Source organism: Camelus ferus, chromosome 16 (assembly GCF_009834535.1).
Source record: "Camelus ferus isolate YT-003-E chromosome 16, BCGSAC_Cfer_1.0, whole genome shotgun sequence".
Taxonomy (NCBI): domain Eukaryota; kingdom Metazoa; phylum Chordata; class Mammalia; order Artiodactyla; family Camelidae; genus Camelus; species Camelus ferus.
Genome location: NC_045711.1, coordinates 11,545,472 through 11,553,228, shown reverse-complemented (window position 1 = coordinate 11,553,228; position 7,757 = coordinate 11,545,472). Strand labels below are relative to the sequence as shown.

The 7,757-nt window shown below is 47.1% G+C and overlaps 1 long non-coding RNA gene across 1 annotated transcript; it reads right to left on the bottom strand.

Annotated features, from left to right (window-relative positions):
- Positions 1-1,386: 1,386 nt before the first annotated feature.
- LOC116669295 lies at positions 1,387-7,443 on the bottom strand. The gene is made up of 3 exons (XR_004326666.1): positions 7,419-7,443; positions 3,622-3,820; positions 1,387-1,780 (listed from the first exon to the last, which is right to left on the bottom strand). It is a non-coding gene; the product is annotated as an uncharacterized LOC116669295 (long non-coding RNA).
- Positions 7,444-7,757: the final 314 nt, after the last annotated feature.

Here is a 7,757-nt window from a genome sequence, read left to right as displayed (position 1 = left end):
GCAAAGAGGAACTGATACGTATTAAAATTTTCACGGTTTATTCTGGCGAAAAGCTATCCAAATCAGGTAACACCTAGTCTAGCAGACAGAAGGGAGCTCCGGGGAGCTGTACAAAATGAAAGACGTATATAGGCAGAAAGGAGCAGGGACAGGGGAGTTATACTAGGCGAAAAAGTGGGTCAGTTATTGCAAAGTTACTTTCCTTGAGGGGATGACACGGGTCTTTCAGGCAGGTGACCCAACTCATGCTGATCACGTGATTCTAGACTGACTGCTTCAATTCCATTGCTGACGGAGCCGAAACTGTAATAATGAAGTCTCAGCTTGGTGACATGGGACTTAGACTAAGCAGCTCCATTTTGCGTCTGTTGTCTTGTTTTTAACAGTTGTATCCCTTTAAAGAGTGTTGGAATTTATTCTGGCACATGGTTAATTTACTTGAGAATATAGAGCAGCCTGTACTCAAGGCTAACTTAGCCCCACTGCTGTCGGAGACTTGCCTGGGCTCCTTGCTAAACGCCCCATGTATTGAATTGAATGAGGTCTCCACGCGGGCGGATGGGCACTTGAAGAATTTCCACCCTGTGTGAGTCCAGGGAACCGTAGACTCACAAATCCACGAGGAACGGTTCTCTTTCTGGCAGGTATTTGCCTAGCCTCATGGACCTTCACCCTTGGTCTGATTGGCGTTGAGCCCGCCCTTGTGAATTTCTCAAGCTCCTTCTCTGTGTGTATCCCTCCTTTCTGGTGTTCTGCCCCCTGATTCTGCCCAAGCCTCCGTGAGCTCTGATCTCTGCTTCCTCAATTCAGTGGAGCTCTTTTGAGATTCCCCGACCTGTGCTGCAGTCTAGACATTTCCTCTGGGCAGGAAGGCTGGGCAGTCATAGATGCCATCTCATTCGTTTCCCTTCACAGCTCTGCACTTACCTGTTTTCCAGTGTTTGAAAATTGTTTTTGCATAATTTCTGGGTTTATGTTTTTTAATGTCAGGAGGGCACGTCGTATAGTAGTTACCAAATCTTCAGCTTTATGTATATTATTTTCTTTATGATTGTTTTTAGCATAGAAATCTGAGAAAATAATTACCCTCCTCTCACAAATATACTAACCCCCCTTTGAATAAACCCTTCTTTTGAAGAAAGAAGAGGTGGGTTTAGTGGTGAGAATGGAGGAGGGAATTTAGGAGACACTGAAATAGGAACGATTCTAGGATTTGGTCATTACACGTGGGGAGTGTGTGTAAAACCAACAAGGCATAAAAGAGCCAAAGTTATAATAAAAGTGGTAGTGCTTCAGTCTGAGAACAAAGCTTCAGTCACATGAGAAGATGGAGTCCTCATCTTAATGTACTGTCATTTATTATTATTACTTTTACCACTTGAGTAAAAAGATGAAGGCACGTAGCCAAGAAGACATGATAATACGAAAGAAGTAACACTGTGTAAACAAGGAGCTGTTACATAGAAAGCACTGAATGGGGACTGAGAAATTCTGCAGTTTCATTCCTGTTTTACCACGTGCAGGCTGTGAAGCTGGTAGTCTATTTGAGCCTTAGTTTCTTCGTTTGTCACATGGGGAACATGTGTCACGCCTACTTCCTAGGTGAGGCTCAAATGAAATAACGCACGTGAGAGTGCTGTGTTGAACTTGCATCATCCAGAGGTGAGATATCACCGTACGATTGTTCTTATTATGGCTAGTAAGTATCAAGATGTGGGAGATGAGAGTAAAGCTGCAGTCAAAGCCAGACAGTTGTCGTCTTGGAGCGCTCCCTGTAGAGCTGTCAGTAAAGGTGGAAACAACAAGTAGGTGGGCAGCAACTGGAAGGGGACCACCATAAACAAAACTTAGAGGCAGAAACAAGCTCTCTTTTTATGTTTACCCCCCGGGACCATTTACCCTCCCCCTGCAAAGAGTAGCTAATCAACACGTTGAGGAAATGAGAGCAGAGTGTAACGGCTGGAGCGGGGAGATTTGTGCTGGGGAGAGATGAGGACACTGGCTGAGAAGCTAAGAGGAATGGCTGGAAAGACAGAAAGATGTGGGAGAGAAAAGTGCTTTTCTCACTACTCTTTGGCGAGTGTGGGAGTGAGTGGTAATTATAAAGGTAATGGCAATTAATTGTCAAAATTCATGCCGAACAGAAGGGAAAGTCTTCCATTCTTTTTCATTTTGGAGAGGTAACTGATCCTAATAATTTGGGGTATGGCCTTTGACACTGTTTGTAATGCGTACAAAACATGGATACTATGAAATTACATTCACACCGGGCAGCAGCTCCCTCCCTAAGCCTGGAATCTTTCTCTGCCTTCGGCTTCTTGGTCCCTGGGCTGGTTCCCCTTCTAACCCCCACGTGAGCTTTCTCGTTTTGCTTCCTCACTCCTAAGAGGAGGTGGGCCTCAAGGCTCAGTCCTTGGCTTTCTGTTCTTCCCACTAGCTTCTTTGCTCCTGAAGATCCCTTCCAAGCAGATGACTCCCCAGTCGCCCCTTCAACACCTGACTTATCTCACGAGTTCCAAGTCCGTGTCACCTACCACCTGCCGGACGTCTGTCCCTCGATCTCTTACCCTCCACCTCGCACTTGACCTTGTCTACGGTCAAAGTCAGCCATGTGTCTCAAAAGGGCTCCTGCTTTCAGCTTTCCTGGTTTTTGTCATTTATAGACCCTAAAATCATGTGCTCAAAACCCTGGCTTTGGTCTGATTGTTCCTCCTGCCGTATCCTTCTCCTCTATCCCATGTTTTCAGTTTCTATTTTCACCACCTACACCATGACAATCATCCTGCCACAAGCCTCTCCCTGCTGTAATCCACGTCCCCGTAGCTGCCATGTCATCCTGTATAAAGTATGATTTATGTCTTAATTTTCTCCTCCCTCTCAACATAGAACCCCTGACCTTCTTGCTTCCCTGCCACTGTCCCAGCGCCTCAGTCCTGGAGATTATGCCTCTCGCAGTCCCGCCCCAAACGATCTTTCCAGTCTCATCTCCATGACTTCTCTACACCTCCTTTCCATTCCAGCCCCAACAATTTTAATTATTATTCTCTTAAAACCCCTTGTACCTGTTGACTCCTGGATCTTTGCTCACGCCACTAACTCAGTCTGAAATTCTGATTGCATTTTCCTGAACTTGTCCAAGAACTTTTCTTCCTAGTTCAAAACCAAATCAAGCCCTGTCTCCTCCAAGGGGAATTTTCTGATCATTCTCCACTGTCCGCGGTACTGTCCCTTCCACAGCCCGAGGACACTGGTTAATGACAGCCTAGACCGGTATTTCCCTAGTATCTCTTCAGATGCACGTTTGGCCTCCCCGAGTTTCCCGTGCGCAGAGACGATGCTTCATTCCCCGATTTACCCTCAGTGCCCGACACAGGGCCTGGGCATCGTAGATGCTCAGTAGCTTTCACGCGCAATGATTATGCTTAGGGATAGGATGGTTAGGTCGACGATGTGGAGAGAAAGAAGATAAAGTTTGGGGGATAAAGAAGAGGGCTATTACAGGAAGAGATGAGGAATAAAATTGTGGCCAAGGACGAAGGGAAGAGATTGAAAGAGAGGTGCGAATGGGTGTTTGGGAATGAAGGATTAGAGCATGAGATTGAGTAAAGATCACACGCCTACCTGTGTTTGGTGGGACCCAGGATGGAGGCCCCGTGCAGGTGTGGTCAGGAGGTGAGTGTGTGAGGGCCCAGATGGTCCTTAGGGGAGGTAGATTTGGTGGAGTTGGCCCTCTCAGCTCTGTATGGCAGGCAAACCATGAATGACTTCATTCAAGTCTTCAGGTTCTCAAAGAAGCAGCTGGTGGAAGGCCTGGTTGCCTCTTTCACAGAAAAAGAAGGATAAAGTTAAGAAAGTATTGTGTTTATTTATTAGATTCACTCAAAAAGTGTTTATTGAGCACCTATTATACTCCAGGTACCTAGAATACAGAGGTTTTGCCCTGAAGGAGCTCCTAGTCTGGCGAGGGAAACAAAAAGATTTAAAAATAAGTGTACCCGCATGTTACTCTGCAGATGAGTCCTGTACAGCGTGTGCAGCATAACGCAGGGAGGGGTTGGCTTACCTTGGGGAGACAGAAAAGACTTCTCGGGGGAGCAACGTAAACTGAGTCTTGAAATCTGAGTAGGCATCTGCCAGGCTGGTGGGAACAGGAGAGTCGGGGCGAGGGTTGGCATTCTGGGCGCTTAGGCAGCCAGAGTCTCAGGGAGCTGGTGACATTTCAGGGGAATTCATGTGGTTGGGGCCAGGAGGAGGTAAGTGATGTGGTTGCAAAGGAAACAGCAGGCCCGCGAGAAGAGTTCTTCGCAGAGCTGGTGAGAGGTGATAAGGGCCAGCAACAAGGCAGGGTTAGCAGGAATGGAGGTGGGGGCGGGGGTGGGGGGGGTGAAGGCGATGCTGAGGAAGTGGAATCATCAAGACTGTGCAGCTGCTGGTGAGAGAGACAGAGCGCGGGATCCAGTGTGACTCCCAGGTTCTCGCTGGGGCAGCTAGGTGTGCGATGAAGTCATTTACTGAGATGTAGGATATACAAGGAGCAGAAGGATTGGGAAATAGGATCAACTTGGTTTTCGACGAATCAAGTTTGAGGTGCCCCTTGGGATTATACCAGAATACTTCGTGGCCCACTTAACCGTCCGCTGCGTTGCAAATGTAGGAGCTTTGATGTCTGGGAAAGGCCAAAGGAATCCTTGGCAGAGGAAGTACAAGCACGTGCAGCCCAGCGTCAATTTAAGTTACTGAACGTTTGCGATGGGCCAGACGGTGCAGCCCACGTGCCTCTCCAAGGGCGCGGAGACTCTACCTGCCTTGTTCACAGCTGCAGCCCGGTGCCCGGTGCAGTGACTGACGCACAGTGGGCGTGTCATTAATCTTTGTTGAATGAATGACAGAATGCATAAATGAACGTGTCTGGTAGCGGGAATGCAACAATGAACGTCTCCTGTCCCCCTCCCTTGGGAGCTTGCTGTCTGGCTGGGGAGACAAATGCAAGGCCAGAGTGTCCAGCAGCATCTTACAAGCCTGAATAGAAGTTGGATGTAAGGGCAACAAGGACTCGGGGGGAGAGGGAGTGACTTGCTCAGGCCTTGTGCTGAGTTTTAAAGTTTTCTAGGCAAGAGGAAGGAAAAGACATTCCAGGAAGAAGGAACAGGCCATACAAAGGCTTAGAGGGGTGCAAGTGTGGGGCCTGGTTCTCGGACTGACAGTTTAGTGCGGCCGCACCCCCCGTGGCAGTGTTCCTGCCTGCCACCCCCTTGTAAGGAAACACGCCCCATCCGCAGCCCTTGCTGAGGGGAAGCTATGGGTGACCTTGCTTTACACAAAATGAAACTGCTGTTCAGCCGCAGGGACCCCAAACAGACAAGTCGTTAGCTGTCTGGCAGCCGAGGAGGTAAACCTGAGTGGAACGACTGTTCAAACCAGAAGGGGCAGGGCCAGTCTCTACAATGTGTGTGTGTGTGAGTGTGAGCGCGTGTATGTGTGTGGAGGTGGTGGTGTGGAAAACACAGCGAATCAGGCGGTGAGCCACAGCAGCCAAGATGGAGAGGAGCCGGAGAGGCCAAGATGGCCAAAGGAAACAATTCCAAAAAAGCAGAAGCCACGTGGCCGAGAAAAGACTTGCTGAGCAGAGGGAGAGGCAGCTGTTTTCAGAGCGGGGAGCAGATGGAATCAGAAGTCAGCCTGTTCTATCAGGTCTGTACGTATTAAAGCCCATTACTAATGTCATATATAGTATTTGCTGTCAACCGTCAAGTATATTTAATAATTCATGAGGAAAGGATCTTTAAAACTTCTGTTGTTCTTCCTTTATTCCCAGCGGTTTAAGTTTCCTGCTCATCTCATTTCTCTTCTGTTTGAATAACTTCTTGTTACGGGTCTTCTGGAGCAGGTCTGCTGGTGATGGATTCTCTTAGTTTTCCTTCATCTGATAATGTCTTTATTTCATCATCATTCCTCCAGGGTACTTTTGCTGGATATAGAATTCTGAATTAACAGTTTTTATTCCCCCTCAGCACTTAAAAGAATATTATCCCGCTTTATTCTGGCCCCCATTATTTCTGATGAGAAGCCACAGTTTTTTGAATTATTGTTTCTCTCCAGGAAATGTGGCTTTTCCCTGGCTGCTTTGAAGATTTTTTGCTTTGTGTTTAGTTTTCATTGGTTTGGTTGTGATGTGCCTGGGTGATGAATCTTTGTTTTTTTTATCCTGTTGGTGACTTGCTGAGCTTTTTGAGTCTGTGAGTGTTTGTCTTTTACAAAATTTGAGAAGCTTTTAACCATTATTTCTTTTGTAAAAAGGTTTTTTTTTTCCTGTATCACACTCTCTTTCCTGTTCTTCTTTGGCTCTGATGACATGCGTGTTAGACCTTTTAGTTTTGTCCTACGTGTCCTTGAAGCTCTGTGCACTTTCTTCCAAGCCTTTTTCCTCTATGTTGTTCAAGTTGCATAGTTCCTATACTCAGATTCACTGAATCTTTCCTTTGTCAGTTCCATTCTGTGGTTGAGTTCATTCAGTGAATTTTTTTAAAAAAATGTTTACTCATTCTAATTTTTAGTTGTAAAATATTCATTGGGTTCTTCTTTGTATTTTCTGCTTATTCCACAAGATTTTCTATCTTGCCTTCTTCTCAGCAGTGTTTGCCCTTACTTGTTGGAGTCTTTTATAATCACTCCTTTAACGTCTCTGTCAAATAATCCCAGCACCGGTCCCAGCACCTTCACTGAGGTGCCCACTGTCTCTCCTCATGTGAGCTGAGAGATTCCTGCTTCTTCATAATATGGGCAATTTTGGAGTATCACCTGGGTATGTTGAATATTACGGTATGAGCCTCAATCTTTTTGTAGGTCCTGTAGAGTATGCTGGTGTTTTTGTTTTCTCAGGCAACTGAGCTGGTTCGGTTCAGGTCACAAGCTCCAGTCAGCCCTCTGTGGCTGTGGTTTCAACGCCAGTTGTTTTCCAAGCCTTTGCAGTGCTATTGGGATCTGTCCCATGTGGGTGCCACCCAGTGGCCAGTCTGGAACTCGGGTGGTAGCCTGTCTCTTAATTCACTTCTCTGTCTGTTGACTTGTTCAGTTCTCTGAATCTGTTTGTCAACTGATCGTTGCTTGTGCAGTTCAGGAGTGATCCCAGTCCATAAACAACATTTTGGGGTTCCTTTCCTAAGTTCTTCCCTGTCTGTGACATCTCCAGTGCTTTCTGGTTCCCTTGATTTTCCCTTTGTGGTCTGCCAGCTAGAAAGTTGGGGCTTCATTTATCCTGCTCTGCTGTACACATGTTGCAGTTGTGCCCTCAACTGGGTTCAAGCAGCAAGAGACGAGAGAGGAAACTAATCCGTGGGGTTTTTTCCCTCCCATCCTCTTGGGGCCACACCTCTTCTGATTGGAGAGGAAAGTTCCCCCTTCTTCAGAGTTGTAAGTACCTACAGGTCCCTGCTGCCACTGTTGTCATTTCCAGGGGAACCCTTCCCCACTCTCTAGGCCAGAACTGGGAGCTTCCCCTCAAGCTCCCTCTGTCCACGCTGATGTACACGTCCAGGTTTTGGGCTGCCTTGAAGTCAGCCTAGGGGCTACTGGAGGGAAAAAAAATGGTAAACTTCCTGCCAGTTTGCACTCTGGTGTCTCCCCCTAACCCGCATGTTGGTACCACTTTTCAGAGCCCTTAAAGGGCTGCTCCGTACGTTTAACCCAGAGCTTTATAGTTGCCTTCAGGGAGAGAGAGAGGACCCCGGACGCCGTTAAAAGAGTAGTAACTCTGCAAA